Source organism: Moschus berezovskii, chromosome 10, assembly GCF_049115385.1.
Source record: "Moschus berezovskii isolate FMDL1 chromosome 10, NW_MosBer_1.0, whole genome shotgun sequence".
Taxonomy (NCBI): Eukaryota; Metazoa; Chordata; class Mammalia; order Artiodactyla; family Moschidae; genus Moschus; species Moschus berezovskii.
Genome location: NC_142469.1, coordinates 59,421,530 through 59,440,585, shown reverse-complemented (window position 1 = coordinate 59,440,585; position 19,056 = coordinate 59,421,530).

Below are 19,056 nucleotides of genomic sequence, written 5' to 3'. Positions count from 1 at the left end.
GAATATCTTAAGTAGAAGACAAAGTTAGGAAAATCACCTAAAGAAAAAGAAAAGTTTAAGAGATGCAAATGACGGTTCCTAAAAGACAAATATGAAGAGTACATCATGTGAAATGCCAGGCTGGAAGGAGCACAAGCTGGAATCAAGATTGCTGAGAGAAATATCAATAACTTTAGATATGCAGATGACATCACCCTTATGCAGAAAGTGAAGAACTAAGAGCCGCTTGATGAAAGTGAAAGAGGAGAGTGAAAAAGTTGGCTTGAAGCTCAACATTCAGAAAATTAAGATCATGGCACCTGGTCCCATCACTTCATGGCAAATAGATGGGCAAACAATGGAAAGAGTGAGAGACTTTATTTTCTTGGGCTCCAAAATCACTTCAGATAGTGACTGCAGTCATGAAATTAAAAGACACTTGCTTTTTAGAAGAAAAGCTATGACCAACCTAGACAGCATATTAGAAAGCAGAGACATTACTTTGCCAACAAAGGTCCATCTATCAAAGTTAGGTTTTTCCAGTGTCATGTATGGATGTGAGAGTTGGACTATAAATAAAAGCTGAGCATTAAAGGATTGATACTTTTGAACTGTCGTGTTGGAGAAGACTCTTGAGAGTTCCTTGGACTGCAAGGAGATCCAACCAGTCCATCCTAAAGAAAATCAGTCCTGAATATTCATTGGAAGAACTGATGCTGAAGCTGAAGCTCCAATCCCCTGGTCACCTGATGCAAAGAACTGACTTATTGGAAAAGACACTGATGCTGGGAAAGATTGAAGATGGTAGGAAAAGGGGATGACAGAGGATGAGATGGTTGGATGGCATCACCGACTCAATGGACATGAGTTTGAGTAAGCTCCAGGAGTTGGTGAAGGACAGGGAAGCCTGGTGTGCTGCAGTCCATGGGGTCGCAATGAGTCATACACGACTGAGCGACTAAACTGAACTGAAAAGACAAATATAAATATTCACCCTCTATATGACAGAAATTCCAAGATAAGATGAACAGACGAAAAGAAACAGTTAAAAAGTTAAAAGCTAATCAAGAAAACTCTTATTCACTGAAAAAAACAAACAAAAAACGGAGTCTGCAAATCAAAAATTTTAAGATTCAAAGTTCTGGGAATAATTAATGAGAAAATGTATATTTAAATGTATTCTGATGAAATTCTGAACTTGACGTTTGGGGAAAACAGAGAAATCCTACATGCATGAAAATAAAAAATCCAACTTTTGTAACTGGCATGGAAAGAATCGTTATTTCGTGAAGTTATTACTCATTGTTTTCTTACATAAAAGGCTCCAAAATCTAGGTTCCTTTGCATTTCTGCAATAACAAAAGCTTGTACTTTTAAATTGGCTTCAAAGTACATCAGAAGCTTCTTTCAATTCATAACTCTGCTTGGTGTCAATTTAATGGCTGTAGTTGGGAGAGTTTTCAACTTCTTTGTTGTCAAGTTTATTGTGGGAAGTTTAGAAAGAATGCCTTCATTACCATAATCTATGATGATTTCATATTGTTCTCAATTTCCTTATCACGCTTTGTACTTTCTGTTCACGACCCGGCATCACAGATCCAGGTTCCAAACAAAGATATATACCTAAGATAAATGCACACACTTGAGTAAGATATAGAAGGACAAGTGAAATAATAAAAGGTAATAACTGAGGCTACTTGTGGAAAGGGACTTCACTTTGGTTGTAAATGGATGGAAGCAAATTTGTATATTTTTAAGTGAAAACTGAATAAAGCACAATTTCAGCAAATATTTGAATTAATTTGACTGATGGAGCTGAGTTTTACTTGACTGATAATTAAATTTGGAAAAGAAGCAGTGTTCTCTAAAGTGAGTTTTATTTTTTTATAAAACAGCTGTATGGACCTCTACTGACTGAGTAAACTATCACACATCCCAGCTCCTCTGTCTGACAGATTTGCAAAAGCCATGGGAGTGAATGACACCAGCATACATTTTCATCACCATGGCAGACCCCACCTTGATTCAGCCACATAGCAACCTAATACCACTTGTGTCTTGGAGTACAAAAAATACAAAATTTTCTGTTTATACTGCATATTTTCTTTTTTCTAGGTAATCTCTCTCACACATACACTTTACACAGAAGATACACAAAGAACTGGAATTCTTCTGATTCCCTTGTAAATATATATGACACCAAATTTTCAACAATACTTCCTCAAGTCTTCAGATAATCAGCATTCCAGTAAAACAAACCAGCCTTTACTGGCTAAGATAAATGTAGCAAGGAATACACCAGGAGTGTATAATCAAACTTTAAGAACTCTTGCTCTCAATGAAGAAAGTGAAAGTCACTCAGTCATGTCTGACTCTTTACGACCACGTGGACTATATAGTCCATGGACTTCTCCAGGCCAGAATACTGGTGTGGGTAGCCTTTCCCTTCTCAGGGGATCTTCCCAACCCAGGGATCAAACCCAGGTCTCCCGCATTGCAGGCAGATTCTTTACCAGCTGAGTCACAAGGGAAGCCAAATAATTTTTGTTTAAAAGGCTAGGAAATAATGCTAAAAATAAAGGCTATATGAGAAGAAGATTGAAACATCATTGTGTAGGTTTAAGAGCTTAATGGACTTTCCTGGTGGCTCATACGGTAAAGCGCCTGTCTACAATGTGGGAGACCCAAGTTTGATCCCTGGGTCGGGAAGATCTCCTGGAGAAGAAAATGGCAATCCACTCCAGTATAATAATTAAGAACAATACTGGAATGAAACTGCTTAGGTTTGCATTTCAGATGTGCAATGAACATATTCTTATTTTTTATATTGACCAACAGAGTGAAAGACCTTCCAATATGGTATAAAACATCAAAAAATAACCATTAGTACAATAAAAATAGAATGTAGACTTTCCAATTCACCAGAGGCGAAAACAAGCCAACACTGAGTCCAAATAGGAATTCAGGAAAGAAAAAAAGAGAAACTGGCAAGTCTGAAGAACACAAAAGCATATCACAAGTAAAGCAGAAAGTCTTTTCCTCATTCCCCTCCCACTCCCCCCACCTTCCGTTCCTGATTCCTAGAAAATGCCAGTTCCTTTCCTGCTTCTTATCACGTATCTCAGCAAGAAGAAAAGTCGACATTTGGTATTGCATCAAAAACTAGAGATAGAAGCCATGGTGCTCTTAGCACAATAGTGCACAGGACATATGCAATGGAATGTGTCTGAGTAATAAGTCTTATTTCTTTTCGGCTTCCCTTCCTACAGAATCCAAAATACAACCACCCCCACACAATCCCAACTCTATCTAAAGTAGAAACAGATGGGACTAAAGAATAATTCCCCTGAGGCTGAGGAGAAACCAGGCCAGTGGTAGCTGGGAGGTGTGAAGAGAAAGCAGAGATCAGAAAAAAACAGATTTTGAATTTCCTAGTAACTGTGAGAGAGGAAGCTTCATAAAGCAACACAAGGCTTGACCTTGAAAAGTTGGACATACGAGAAGTAGGACAGAGAAGCCACCCCTAAATTCTACTGAGCTCTGTGTGGCTTGGGGTGTCTGCCTGGAGACCAAAGTGCTATTCTTTGTGTTCCTCTGAATTCTCTGAGCATTTGGTCATCTAACAGAGCTAACAGTAAGGACATTTAAGTTCCACCCCTCTTGACTACTAGTAAGGGGAAAAAAGAGTATCCCTTTTCATTTACCTGTAGGCCTTTTGCCTTTCTGGTAACCATGTGCCCCAATATTAATACACAGTACATTCTTCGACTACTTATTCATATGTTCAACAATTTATTAACCAGCTACACTGAGTAGGGAGTCTTCCAGTGACTAGGGAAACCAGCTCAGAGAGTCCAGCTTTCTGAGTGTTAAATGGTCTGCTAGCCATCTTGTGACTCTCCTTTGGATCAGCTTGACCTGTGCTAAATTCCTGATACTTCTTTTCTGTGTTAGCAACAAATCAGAAGGCACAACTAAAATGAAAACAATACCTTGATATCTTAGTTTTCTCCACTTTTATTGCACTTCACAGTGTCAGGGCAACCAACAGGAAGTGCTTTCTTATATGTGATGTAGTCTGTGACTCTAATGGTAAGTCTCTGCAGAAAAAGAAGCATCAGTTGTCCCTATGGATCACAGCTTCTGATCCTAGGCACAGCTACAGCTTGCTCTAGAGTTGTCAAATCAAATGATTTTTGATTCTATATTATTTTTAAAAATCTATTTGTCATGACTTGATATTTGATATTCTTGTTTGGGTCCTGAAACAGAAAGAGAACACTTAATAGAAAAGTTGGAGAAATCTGAATTAAGTCTAGAATTCAGTTATAGTGAAGTACCAGTGTTTTGAAAAATGAACCATTTGTATAATATTTAGGGAAGACTGAGTTTATGGTGTACAGGAACTCTCTACATTATCTTTGTATTTCATTATTCTGTAAATCTAAAATTATTCCCAATTAAACATTTCTTTTAAAAAATCTCAGACTTCCCTGGTGGCACAGTAGATAGGAATCACCCTGCCAATGCAGGACACATAGTTTTGATCCCTGGTCCAGGAAGATTCCACATGCTATGGAGCAACTAAGCCCCTGCACCACAACTACTGAACCCATGAGGCCTGTGTTCCACAATAAGAAAAGCAATGAGAAGCCCAAGCACTGCAACTGGAGAGTAGTTCACTCACTGCAACTACAGAAAAGCGCACACAGCAATGAAGACTCAGTACAGCCAAAAAAATAAATAAATAATTTTGTTTAATGGCAGTGCAGATGTTCAGACTATATAAACCTGTAAAGTTGGTTATTCACTTATTTAATAAATGATTATTGAGCACCTGTATTAGGCATCAGTCAGTTCAGTTCAGTCGCTCAGTCGTGTCCGACTCTCCGCGACCCCATGACTCACAGCACGCCAGGCCTCCCTGTCCATCACCAACTCCCGGAGTACACTCAAACTCATGTCCACAGAGTCGGTGATGCCATCCAGCCATCTCATTCTCCGTCGTCCCCTTCTCCTCCCACCCCCAACCTTTCCCAGCATCAGAGTCTTTTCCAGTGAGTCAACTCGTCGCATGAGGTGGCCAAAGTATTGCAGTTTCAGCTTTAGCATCAGTCCCTCCAATGAACATCCAGGATTGATCTCCTTTAGAATGGACTGGTTGGATCTCCTTGCAGTATAAGGGACTCTCAAGAGTCTTCTCCAACACCACAGTTCAAAAGCATCAATTCTTCGGCGATCAGCTTTCTTCATAGTCCAACTCTCACATCCATACATGACCATGGGAAAAACCATTGCCTTGACTAGACGGACCTTGGTTGGCAAAGTAATGTCTCTGCTTTTTAATATACTATCAAGGTTGGTCATAACTTTCCTTCCAAGGAGCAAGCGTCTTTTAATTTCATGGCTGCAATCAGTATCTGCAGTGATTTTGGAGCCCAAAAAAATAAAGTCTGACACTGTTTCCACTGCTTTTCCATCTATTTCCCATGAAGTGATGGGACCAGATGCCATGATCTTCGTTTTCTGAATGTTGAGCTTCAAGCCAACCTTTTCACTCTCCTCTTTCACTTTCATCAAGAGGCTTTTGAGTTCCTCTTCACTTTCTGCCATAAGGGTGGTGTCATCTGCATATCTGAGGTTATTGATATTTCTCCCAGCAATCTTGATTCCAGCTTGTGCTTCTTCCAGCCCAGCGTTCCTCATGATGTACTCTGCATAGAAGTTAAATAAGCAAGGTGACAATATACAACCTTGACGTACACCTTTTCCTATTTGGAACCACTCTGTTGTTCCATGTCCAGTTCTAACTGTTGCTTCCTGACCTGCATACAGGTTTCTCAAGAGGCAGGTCAGGTGGTCTTGGATTCCCATCTCTTTCAGAATGTTCCACAGTTTATTGTGATCCACACAGTCAAAGGCTTTGGCATAGTCAATAAAGCAGAAATAGATGTTTTTCTGGAACTCTCTTGCTTTCTCCATGATCCAGCGGATGTTGGCAATTTGATCTCTGGTGCCTCTGCCTTTTCTAAAACCTGCTTGAACATCTGGGAGTTCACGGTTTACATACTGCTGAAGCCTGGCTTGGAGAATTTTGAGCATGACTTTACTAGCGTGTGAAATGAGTGCAATTGTGTGGTAGTTTGAGCATTCTTTGGCATTGCCTTTCTTTGGGATTGGAATGAAGACTGACCTCTTCCAGTCCTGTGGACACTGCTGAGTTTTCCAAATCTGCTGGCATATTGAGAGCAGCACTTTCACAGCATCATCTTTCAAGACTTGAAATAGCTCAACTGGAATTCCATCACCTCCACTAGCTTTGTTCGTAGTGATGCTTTCTAAGGCCCACTTGACTTCACATTCCAAGATGTCTGGCTCTAGGTCAGTGATCATGTTATCGTGACTATCTTGGTCGTGAAGATCTTTTTTGTACAGTTCTTCTGTGTATTCTTGCCACCTCTTCTTAATATCTTCTGCTTCTGTTAGGTCCATACCATTTCTGTCCTTTATTGAGCCCATCTTTGCATGAAATGTTCCCTTGGAATCTCTAATTTTCTTGAAGAGGTCTCTTGTTTTTCCTATTCTGTTGTTTTCCTCTATTTCTTTGCATTGATCACTGAGGAAGTCTTTCTTATCTCTCCTTGCTATTCTTTGGAACTCTGCATTCAGATGCTTATATCTTTCCTTTTCTCCTTTGCTTTTCACCTCTCTTCTTTTCACAGCTATTTGTAAGGCCTCCTCAGACAGCCATTTCACTCTTCTGCATTTCTTTCCCATGGGGATGGTCTTGGTCCCTGTCTCCTGTACAATGTCACGAACCTCCGTCCAGAGTTCATCAGGCACTCTATCAATTAGGCATAGGGAGTACATGAATGACTGATAGCCCTAGTTGTTGCACAGCCATAAAATACTAATAGGAAACCAGTGCTAGGAAAGGCAACTGACAAAATCAATAATTGGTATGGAATCCACTCCAGATGAATTCTATCTCATTTTTTAAAATATAACAAAAACTTTAAATATATTACAAATATCCAATGAGATGAAAGTATACCTTTAATTTTTTAGACAGAGAATGAAAAGAATGAGAAGTAAACAGAAATAAAGATATGTAAATTTTAAAGTTAAGATGTTGGAGATATAAATATAGCAAAAAGAATGGAAAATGCAATAGAGAGGATAAACTTTATAGTGTAGACAGTTAAATTGAGAAATAATAGGTAGGAAGACAGCATTAAGAAACTCACCAGAGTGTAGAGCAGACTCAAAGAAATTTATAAAAACATGAAACAAAAATTAAAAATTATTTGTGAGTTTTTAATAGAAAGTTATACTCAAAAACTTAAAACAACATTAATATATGGTAAGGAATATTTAACACATAATTAGAGCATAATAAGATCCTTGTAGTCAAGTATGAATTAGTGAGTAGATGGGATTCTAGCCAATGAAACATAAATCTTAAATCACAAGAATAAAGCATTTCTTGCAATCCAGCAAACTATATAATCAGAAAAAAATTCCAAATACAAAATACCTAGATATGATGAATAAAATTTAAGGTACGAGCTCATTAGTGGCCTCCAGACAATAAAGATAAGATACCAGACTCTGGCTTAGAATAGAAGAAGAAGTACAAAGACTTAGGAAGATAATATTGAATTAAAACCTGAAGGACATCTCTTTTACCAAGGTTTCTAGGAATACGTTGGTGTGGGGAAGACCAACATTCTCTAAAAGCTTTGCAGTGGCTGTTCTCTGTAGACTAGAGATGATGGTGGCAGATGCCATCATAAAATCAGGCTCCCTGGTTTCATTTCCAGATGGATAGAAACCAGGTGGCACTGTTGAATCATTAGAGACTTGCTGTGTGCAATTACTGTAATAAGGCAATGAGGGGGGGCAGTAATCAAAGTCTTTTATCCTAAAATGATCTCTGGTGGTATTTAATTGAGTATGAAAATCCCTAGGAATAAAATAGATAGGCAGCCATTAAAATACTGCTTGATGTGTACAAATGAAAAAAATCTTAGGTCTAGTGATGGAAACTTGACTATAATGGGGATTAGAAACCACTTGAAAAGTGAAAGTGTTAGTCACCCAGCGTGTCCAACTCTTTGGGACCCCATGGACTATAGCCCACCAGGAATCTGTCCATGGACTTCTCCAGGCAAGAATACTGGAATGGGTTAGACATTCCCTTCTCCAGGGGATCTTCCTGACCCAGGGATAAAACTTGGGTCTCCCACATTGCAGGCAGATTCTTTACTATGTGAGCTACCAGGGAAGTCCCAAAAATACTGGAGTGGTAGCTTCCATAAGCCTCTTACCCTTATCCATCAGAGGGCAGACAGAATGAGAACCACAATCATAGAAAACCAACCAATCTGATCACATGGACCACAGCCTTGTCTAACTGAATGAAACTATGAGCCATGCCATGTAGGGCCACCCAAGATGGACAGGTCATGGTGGAGAGTTCTGACAAAATGTGGTCCACTGGAGAAGGGAATGGGAATTCACTTCAGTATTCTTGCCTTGAGAACCCCATGAACAGTATGAAAAGTTGAAAAGATATGACACTACATCACTGACTATCACAGAAATTTTTGTTGTTTAGTCACTCAGTCATGTCCAGTCCAACTCTGTGCAGCCCCATGCACTGCAGCACACCAGGCTTCCCTGTCCTTCACTGTCTCCTGGAGTTTGCTCAAATTCATGTCCATTGAGTCAGTGATGCCATCCATCCTTCTCATCCTCTGTTACTCCCTTCTCCTGCCCTCAATCTTTCCCCAGCATCAGGGTCTTTTCTAATGAGTCGGCTGTTCACATCAGGTGGCCAGAGGATTGGAGCTTCAGCTTCAGCATCAGTTCTTCCAATAAATATTCAGGACTGATTCCCTTTAGGATTGACTGGTTTGATCTCCTTGCAGTCCAAGGGACTCTCGAGTCTTCTTCAGCATGACAGTTCAAAGGTATCAATTTTTTGGCACTCAGCCTTTTTTATGATCCAACTCTCACGTTGGTACATGACTACTGGAAAAACCATAGCTTTGACTATCAAAGTAATGTCTCTGCTATTTAATACACTATCTAGGTTGGTCATGGTTTTCCTTCCAAGGAGCAAGCGTCTTAATTTCATGGCTGCAGTCACCATCCACAATGATTTTGGAACCCAAGAAAATAAAGTTTGTCACTGTTTCCATTGTTTCCCCATCTATTTGCCATGAAGTAATGGGACCAGATGCCATGATTTTCATTTTCTAAATGTTGAGTTTTAAGCCAGATTTTTCACTCTCTTCTTTCACCTTCATCAAGAGGTTCTTTAGTTCCACTTCACTTTCTGCCATAAGGGTGATGTCATCTGCATATCAGGTTATTGATATTTCTCCTGGCAATCTTGATTTCAGCTTGAACTTCATCCAGTTTGGCATTTCTCATGATGTACTCTGCATAGAAGTAAAATAAGCAGGGTGACAATATGCAGCTTTGACATACTCCTTTCCCAATTTTGAACCAGTCTGTTGTTCCATGTCTGGTTCTAACTGTTGCTTCTTGACCTGCATACAGGTTTCTCAGGGGAAATTAGTGCTGCCGTCAAAGACATGAAAGATGCAGTGGTAACAATTCGAATAATCTCTTTTTAATCCCCTATTTAGTTAGTATAAATTCCAGATATATGCTCAGGGATACCTCTGTATGATGACAAAGTTAATCAGGTTATGACACCAATTGCAGCTGCTATTCCCATTTTGGTATCATCCCTGGACCAAACCATCACAGCCCTTGGCACCTTTCAGGCAGTCACTGATTCAGCAAACATTTATTTTCTATACCAGGTAGTAGAGAAAATTAGAAGCGATTCACCCTCGCTCTTATACCTCAGGGCTATGTCAGCTCTTGGCTCTTGGTCCCATAATATCCTAGGGAGACCTTGATTGCCTTGCTATTCCACAGAGTATCACACTGGTTCATTACACTGATGACAGCTATGTAGACCTGGTAATCAGGAAGTAGGAGAAGTAGATGCTTTTGAAAGGCCCATGCATGCCAGGCAGAGGAGACATAAAACTCATGAGAGTTCAGAGAACAGCCACATAAATAAGTTTCTAAAGGAGCAGTGGGCTGTAGCAGGTGAGGATAACTTCTCTTAAGTGAGAAAAGCTGGCTACACTTGGCACTGTGACTGCGAAGAAAGAGGCACAGCACTTGATTGAACTTTTTAGACTTTAGAAAGAATGTATACCTTATTTGGAAGTGCTGTCCCAATCCAATTACAAGGTAATATATAAGGCTGCCACTTTTAAGCTGGCTCCAGAGTAAGAGAAGCCTCAGTGTTGCATACAAGCTGTGGTCCAAATGGTGCTACAATTTAGGCTTAATGACCAAGCAGATTCAATGATACTGAAGTGCCTCTGGCCAACAGAGGCTCAACAAAAGCACCACAATGCAGATCTTAGAATCTGGGAATAAGGACATGCTATATACTTCCAACAACATCCTTCATTTGAAAAGTGGCCTTGAACTGGGTCCACCAAAGACATGAGACTCTATGTGACTGAGTCTAGGAATCTCCTTTGTGAAATGAGATTTATTTGATGTGCCAAATTATGAAATTGAACATGTGCAGCAGCATTTCACTCTTCAATTGAAGTGGTACACTCAAGACCAGGTTCAAGGTGGTCCAGACATCACAACTGAATCACATGAGTTGGTGAATCAGACCCCAGGGCAGTTGCTGCTATTGCCTTTATGCTTCCCCCTCACCAACATCTATGAACTCATATGCAGAGGCTAATGATTAGCTCACAGAGGACGAGAAAGCACAGGCCTTTTTTAGAGTTAAATCTACAAAGTATTATGTCTCCAGCCAAGAATAATCACTGCTTTATTATAGTCCCACTTCTAGATGTCAGTAAATGACAGTAGGAAAGGGAACTTCCCCTGCTGAGCAGATCTTCAGGCAATAATTTGTGCTGCACATTTTGTAGAAGGAGAAGTAGATGGGTACAAATCTAAACTAATCATTGGTTAATGCCTCGAGTTATCTAGCTAGTCAGGGATCTTAGAAATGTGAAGATTGATGACAGCATGAATTGAGGAAAAAGTAACATGGATGGACATATTGACCATGAAAAAGCCTTGCTCAGCTCCCCAGCTCCATGGAGCATAACTGATGGATTGAGCTATTGCTCTTCTGGATCCACCACCACAGTCCTGTCCAGGCCACACTTCCCATGTGTTTCACTGAGCCAGTCACTTTGCACAAAGTCTTATAGATACAGACCCATTCCTGCAGGCACGGAATTTTTAAACGAAGTACTTTGGTTCAAGGACTCCCTGTCAGCTAGGCAAACATTTCTAGAATTGCACTGAGGCCTGATACTCTGTACACATTGCCCCTTCCTTTTCACTCCTTTTCAGAGATCTCAGAACTGATTTTCCCCACTGCCTCTACATTTTCCTTCCTTTTTGCCTTTATAGGTATTTCCCCAATAATCTATGGCATGTTGCAGGGGGACTGCATTTTAATATTTTAATATCCAGAGATAACAAGTCAAAATCCTGAAATCTTTGAATGTACCTAATTTGGAAAAGATTTCTTTGCAACTGTGGTTAGTTAAGGACTTCTGATCCGAGGAGAGTATCCTAGATAACCCAGATGGGCCTGAAACACCATCACAAATGCCCTTAAAGTGAAACTTGACATAAACACAAGTGGAGGGAAAGGCAACAGTGAGAGAGAGATTTGAAGATACTGGTAATGGAAGGCAGCCACCAAAAGCTGGAAGAAGCTGGGAGCAGATGCTCCCCTGGAGCCTCCAGAGGAAGTGTGCTTCTGCCCACAGCTTGATTTCAATCCAGGGAACTGATTCTCGAACTAAGTTCCAGCCTCCAGAACTGTGGAAGAATAGATGTGTGATGTGTGCTGTGAAACTATTCAATTGACAGTAATTTGTTGAAGCAGCCACAGGAAATTAATACACATGTCTAATTCTGTCTCGGTGCCCCACTTCTTGAGGATCTGAACTAATATAAATGATACCACTTGTAGTTCAAGAAAAGAGGCAATGAACTTTAGGGGTGGATTCATTCACTGCCCAGTAGCCTAAGAAGTTACCATACTGAGTGGTATGCGGGGCCTGGACACTCCTTGGCCCAAGGCAGCCCAAGGCTAATGGCTACCGCAGATGACATGGAAGCCATTTGGAATATCAAGAGAAACAATACCTACAAAGCAGCAGAGGTGGTTGGTTACTGATAAATTGTATTGCTAACTGCAAAGGAATAATAAGAAACTGAGCATTGCTAAAAGGCAGTTAAGGGCTAAGTGAGAGAGCCATTGACCTGTTTAATCACTTACAAAGTAGAAAAGAAGACACAGCTGAGCAGCAAATTGAAGCTCTGAAAGTTAAAGATGCAGGGCTCCATAAATTATTAAATAGCTGAGGAAGGTCTGCGGTGGAAAACCAGGGTAGCCTGACACAAAGGTCCCTGCTCTAGAAGGTGTAACTTATGTAAAGCAACGGGTGCTCCTTTTGGAAGCTGCTCTCACTTCCTCTCCTGTCTGATGACCAGGGTTAAATCCCAACATAACCTGCACAAGGCCAAGCCGGGTGCAACAAGGGAGGAAGGAAACTGAGTCCCCCAGGACAGCAACACCAGTGGGAGCCAGGAGAATGCATCTGGCATTGGAATTAGAGGGTGCTTAACCAAACTGTCAGAATATGAGACCAGACAAACTAGGGATTTATTGATCTGGAACACTATCACAAGGCATAAGATCTAACAACCTGGCAGGAAACTCAGGGAGTGGGTGCATTTGTTACCAGAATGGCTCCGGGAAGTCTGAGAAATTGATGTCCCACACTAACAGATGGTAAAGAATACAGGGGCTGAGAGAAGTGATATGCTGGAATAAATGTAAGGCTAGAATACTCATCAGAGGATTAATGTTCCAGTGGAAGAATGGGACACCGAGTAAAGAACTATTCAGCAAGGCCATGAGGCATGTACTGGTCTGGGTGCCAGCATCTCTAAATAGTTTGGTGGTGGCCCTCTCTGCAGTGCAGGCCTGAGTGTGGCAGAGGAGGCCACAGAGTTGGGTTTGTTTCTATCCATAGAGATGAGTCTGGGATGTGGGGCTTAGCAGCAGATGCCAGGAGGCCACAGTTATCTGAACAATTGGCAAGGCCAGAGAGGCAGCCCAGGGCTTTGACCAGCCAGGAGTTGTTAGTAGAGCTTCATCTCTCTAGAGCAGTGGTCCCCAACCTTTTCAGCCCCAGGGACTGGCTTCATGGAAGACAATTTTCCATAGACCAGGGGTAGGGGGGATGGTTTCAGGTTGATTCAGAGCATTATATTTATTGTGTACTGTATTTCTATTATTATTATATCAGTTCTACCTCAGATCATCAGGCATTAGATCTCAGAGGTGAGGCACCCCTATTCTAGAGATAAGGTAGACTTACAGTCAATGGTGGTGTTGCCCAATGTCTGGTGTTATTGCTGTTCAATCACTAAGTCATGTCCTACTCTTTGCTACCCCATGGACTGCAGCATGCCAGGCTCCTCTGTCCTTCACTATCGCCCGGAGTTTGCTCAAATTTGTGACAATTGAGTCAGTGATGCTACCTAATCGTCTCATCCTCTGCCACTTTCTTCTCCTTTTGCCTTCAATCTTTACCAGTATCAGGGTCTTTTCCAATGAGTCAGTTCTTCACATTAGGTGGCCAAAGTACTAGAGCTTCAGCCTCAGCCTCAGTCCTTCCAATGAATATTCAGGACTGATTCCCTTTCAGATTGACTGATTTGATCTCCTTGCTGTCCCAGGGACTCTTCTCCAGCACCATAAGTATCAGTTCTTTGGTGCTCAGTCTTCTTTATGGTCCAACTCTCATGTACCTACATGACAACTGGAAAAACCATAGCTTTGACATACAGAACTTTGTTGGCAAAGTGATATCTCTACTTTTTAAAACAGTCAGTCATAGCTTTCCTTCCAAGGAGCAAGAGCCTTTTAATTTCATGGCTGCAATCACCATCCACAGTGATTTTAGAGCCCAAGAAAATAAAATCTGTCACTACTTCCACTTTTCTCCTTCTATTTGTATGAAGTGGTGGGACCGGCTGCCATGATCTTAGTTTTCTTTAACGTGAGTTTTAATCTCTAAAAAGGCAAGAACAGGAAGAGCAGGATGGTCTCAACAATAAAAAGTCAGTCTTAGTCCCTAAATCTTAGCTAGTTCTCAGATCCAGAAAACATTAATTGAAGAGATGGGCTATAACAATCTCACTTTCATTTAAAGAAACTGAGGCACTGGCAAGGTAAACAGCTGGCCAAAATCACACAGCTAGTGTGTCAAGGAATAAGCTCAGGAAAATATAAGTGCAAACTCAGGACTAAATGTTAATATGTGAAGGTATCAATAAAGTAGATGAATACTCACAAAAATGTGCAAAGGAATACAAGTGATAAATAGGTGGCAAAATTTTAGTAAACAAAGAACATAAAACAATATACTATCATATTAAACTTGATTAATAAAGATTTTAAATAATATGCTGAACTAAAATCCAGGAATATATAAACTGGCACATTATTTCTGAAAGTAATTTTCACTAAAACACCTAAATTTGGGGAATTTTTTGACCCATAAGTGGTACACTTAGGAATTTATTAAATACAAATCATTAAACATTTGCATATGAGTTCATTTACAAAGGCAATGATTAGCATAAAATATAACAGGAAAATTAGAAACAATACCTTAACGTCTTAAAAGAAGATTGATAGTAACCATTATATAATCATCTAATATAATACTATAAACCATTAAAAATCATAATATTAGATAATATTCAATGCCATAGAAATGTCCACAAAACATTGTTAGATGTGAAATGGTGAATTTAAAAAAAATTTATATTATTGTGCAAGAGTTCTTATCTAAAGATTAAGTGAAAATTTAATATTCATATAATGGGGAGATAGACCTCAGAGATCAATTATAGCAACAGTCTCATTTTCTGATGAATCTACTGAAACACATAGAAGTTAATATTTTAAAGTATAAACAAAACAAATAGACTGAGAGCAATTTTGTATCCAAAAATGTGCATGTGTGTTTGTGTGTATACATACATATGAAAGAATTATATGAGTTCATGTCACAGTGTCACTGGTGCCCGTCTACCTGTAGTGCAAATAATTATTTAATGTATTAAGTCTTCTCTATTTCCATTACTTTTGCAATGAACATGTATGAAAAACCAAGAAATGTTATCTGTTTAATTTGTTCAATAAATTAGCATGCAATTAAAAGCCTTCTGTTCCAACATCTCAAGTTTTGCCTGTACATACCTAACAACTCTCAGGTGGCATTCATTAGCATTAACATAAATCCTTTAAGCTCAAAATTACCTTAGTTAGGATGCAATCTAATTTTATTTTTAAGATCTGAAACAATAATCCCATTGCTTGAGTATGGGACTAAATTATATGTATACAGATAAGTATGTGAGTAAATATGAATATTGGTATCAGTAGAATAGAATTCATATGGAACATTTAGCTTTATATCTAATTGTTATTTTACTTCTCAATAAAAAACCTAAGCTAAAATTAGGTCACAGAAGTACTATAGTTTTTATAATTAGTGCTATAATAAGTATAAATTTTAAATTTTCCTCCTTACATTGTATCTATTATGAGCACAGATTTCCAGTTTTCCCCAGTGGCATTTACTGTTTAGTTCTCTTTACAACCATCATCAGTAAACATCATCACCACCCACTAGAATTTTACTGTGCTGACACATTAGAAAAACCAGCACCACTGACTCCACCTTTCCCCCAGCACTGATATTATATATGCTTAGATCCATCAGTGCTCTTCTTGACACTTTACCACAATCAGAAGTCTTTGTGTACCTAATAACTGGACCACCCCGACATATCAAGGATCTCTGGGTAACAGACGACTTAAGACCCTCAGAACTTTGGAAAATGAGGCCATGATTTATCCAGAGGGTTAGGTTTAACAAGTACAGACAGGTATGAGTGGTAGGAGATGGTAGAATGAGTAACGGTTCTACATCTCTGGTACTTGAGAATTTGAGAACTGAGACCTCAGAAAAGAAAGACATGCAGTAAAGAACATGGAAGACAGAAAGGAGCCCAGGGACCTTGCTTCTAATCCAGACTCTGTGTATGCGTGTGTGTTAGTAGCTGAGTTATGTGCAACTCTTTGCAACCTCATGGACCATAGCCCACCAGTCTCCTCTGTCCATGGGATTCTCCAGACAAGAATACTGCAGTGGGTTGCCATTGCCTTCTCCAGGGGATCTTTCCAACGCAGGTCTCCTGCATTGCAGGTGGATTCTTTACCATCTGAGCCACCAGAGAAGCTCATAGGCATTCTAAAAGACTACAATGGTTTTACTTCTGGGGTTAGTCATCAGGTCAATTTAATTCAGAGATAAAGAGGACACTTGCCAAAAAAAAAAAAAAAATTCTAACCATTCATGCCTAAAATTATTTTACAGACACAAAGAAAGTCTTTATTCCCCAAAGAAAGAAACACAATAAAATACTAATATCAGGAAGAGTTCATCTGAAGAGTAAGTGGAAATTTTATTTGTATACAGATTAAGAAAATTCTAGGGCTGGACCTGAGAGATCAATTACAGCAACATTCTCATTTTATGATGAGCCCACTGAAACCCAGAAAGCTATATTATAAAGAGCGTAAATAGACTGTGCGATAATTTTCTAAATCCCAAAACACTAGAATGAGAAGTGAGCTTAAAATTTTAGAGACATTGTTTTAGGACAAAAATAAATGCAAATTTTCTGTACTTATATGTTAGCTTAATTAAACCTGTAACCTTGCAAATGTCATTGAAAAACAAGGGTTCAGGTAACTATAACATGGTAGACCACCATAGATTATCAGGGAAATTTGGTGTTATGCTAGACTGATACGATATAGTCTGGACAAGAGTTAAAACGACGCACTGTATAGTCCTTGACAAAATAATGGACCTTTTAGGAACTCCTCCAGTACCTTGAGTGTAAGATAGAGGGCTTGATCTTCAAAGATCAAATTCCACAAAATTCTATAAAAATCACACTTTCTGCAAATTTCTTGAGGTCTTTGTCCACAAATACTTGATAGTCTACCCCTTTGATCTTATCCACTGAGAACCTCTATGATTCTTGCAAAAACAACAAAATATAGATCATTCAGTCAATGAATCAATACTATAACTTTTATCATAATTGCCTTAGATCTCATATGGCAGACCCTAAAATGAGGCATACTGTAATATCTGCTGCCAACTTAAATACTATAGAGTGATAAAAATCTAACAAAAATGATGAAATGTGTCCCACAAGAGGCAGCAGCAAAAATACAATAACCATTTATCACCATGAATGATGAGTTTATAAATTACACAGCTGTCCTGGTAATGCCTATGAAAATTTTTATAACTAAAGATTAAAAAGCAAAAATTTTTTTAAATTCCCTCTGTAATTATAACCGATTCAAAAGGCTTCTAATCAACACTGATCAACTACAAGCAAGATTCTGTGTGCTGGCTCTTTAAATACGTACTCAGTTAAAACATTATTTTAATAAATCATAACTTCTGCTTATATTTTATAACCATAGTAGTGTGCTCAGTTGTATCTGACTCTTTGCGACTCCATGGGCTGTAGCCCGCCAGGCTCCTCTGTCAATGGAATTTCCAGGCAATAATACTGGAGTGGGTTGCCATTTCTTACTCCAACTTTATAACCATATCAGGACTTAAAAGATGATTTTTAATTCTTCTCTTGAGCCTCCATGACAAAATTCTTTAAAAATGGTTTTCAGAGACCTGACCTTGCCAAATGTTCCACTGTTCCTTCCTCACCCCCTTTCTAACAATCAGGGAGACTCAGAGTAAAATGGTTGGAGAATATTAACTTACTACTTCAAAAACAAGAGCACACAAATGTTAACCTCTGATCCACAGGTTCAGTTCCGTTCAGTTCAGTTCAGTTGCTGTCATGTCCGACTCTTTGCGACCCCATGAATCACAGCACGCCAGGCCTCTCTGTCCACCACCAACTCCCGGAGTTCACTCAAACTCATGTCCATAGAGTCGGTGATGCCCACAGGTTAAGTTTAGGTCTAAAAGGAAAGGAATTTTTTCTAAGAATATCGGAAAGAAAAACACCTAATCTTATACCATTTATTCAGAAAGTGAGTATTATTCATTAAAATACTTGACTGAAAAAAAAACTGAAGAAATTCTAAGGGTCTTAAAAAAAATCATTTCAAGTTTTTTAAAAAATGAATGTAAACAAGGGCGAATTCATGTCAATGTATGGCAAAACCAACCAATATAATATTTTAAAATAATTTGCCTCCAATAAAAAATAAATTAATTACCAAAAAAAAAATGAATGGGATTCTCTCTTGTTAATATATCTAGCAATATTAGGGTCTCAAGAACATTAATTTCCATCAAACACCTGTATCCCTGAAAACTGGTACATTCCCACACATTTATCAAGAAATAGTTCCGATTTCTCAGCTTTCCTCATTTACAGTTTCAGGGAAAGATTCTGACATTGATTTTTGCACGTGACTCTGACTGAGTCCAGCAGTAATCCTGCACACAATTCGGCAGTACAAAATGACCCCTCACCTAGCAGACTATGCTCATCTTACATATTTTATAGTTTCCAATTCCCAACTTTTTATTTTCTAAATCAGTTGCTCAGCTCTTCTGAGATTTCTCCCTATATTCTCTAATATTTTAAAGCACAGAGTTTAAAATTTGGGAAAATCATTTTTAGTTTAATATTGACTTAATATCTTTAGCACACAGTCATTATGGCCTCAGGTGCCTAAAGGTTCTAAACAGTGTTACTGGCACTGAATTTCCAACAGAAAAATTATAAATTATAATAGTCTCAAGATTAATACAGTTTATAGTAAGTGTTAATAAGAGCAAGTAGTTGTACACTTTTATTCTGTTGCCAACAGGAATAAACATAATTTGTTCTTTCCACAAGAATTTT